The following is a 708-nucleotide window of genomic DNA, read 5'->3' on the forward strand; positions in this document are numbered from 1 at the left end:
AATAATATTCATATATATATATATATCACATTTTCTTTTTTCCATTCATCCATTAGTGGGCATTTAGGTTGGTTCCATATCATGGTTAATATTTCTGGTGCATTTGGGAGTGCAACTATCTCTCTGATTTCAATTCTATTGTATATATACCCAGGAGTGGAATTGCTGAATCACATGGCAGTTCTATTTTTAATTTTTTAAGGCCCATACACACTGTTTTCCATAGTGACTGTACCAACTCACATTCCCAACAGTGCACACCAGAGCCCATCCTTTCATGACAGGGCTATTGTGTGAAAAATAGTCCCCCTTCCTCCAGTTTTGGCCTCTTCCAAAACAGAACTAGATAAGGTGCCCTTCCACAGGACTCGGTCTTAACTTGTGATTTCCCATTAAAACTCTGTTTCCTTCATCAGACCCTAATCTCCAAGAGGGCACAGGAAGTGTTTGCTTAGCTCAGAATCCCCAGGCAGTACATTGCTGTCACAAATCAAGTGCCATCTTTTCAATGAATGAATAATAAAAACCAGAACGACTTCAGTGCTAAAAAGAGGTGTTGGCAAAGAGAAAGAATGGATTAAAGAACGGGCAAGGCATAACGATTGTCACCCCATTAACCACTCTCCAGGCCAGCTTTGGCTCTAAGCCAGGTACCAGATCTGATCACGCGCACGCGCAGCTCTCTTCGCGTGGCCCCGCCCCGTCCTC

The sequence above is a fragment of the Bison bison genome, unplaced genomic scaffold (assembly GCF_000754665.1).
Source record: "Bison bison bison isolate TAMUID 2011002044 unplaced genomic scaffold, Bison_UMD1.0 scf7180017864487, whole genome shotgun sequence".
NCBI classification, from domain to species: Eukaryota; Metazoa; Chordata; class Mammalia; order Artiodactyla; family Bovidae; genus Bison; species Bison bison.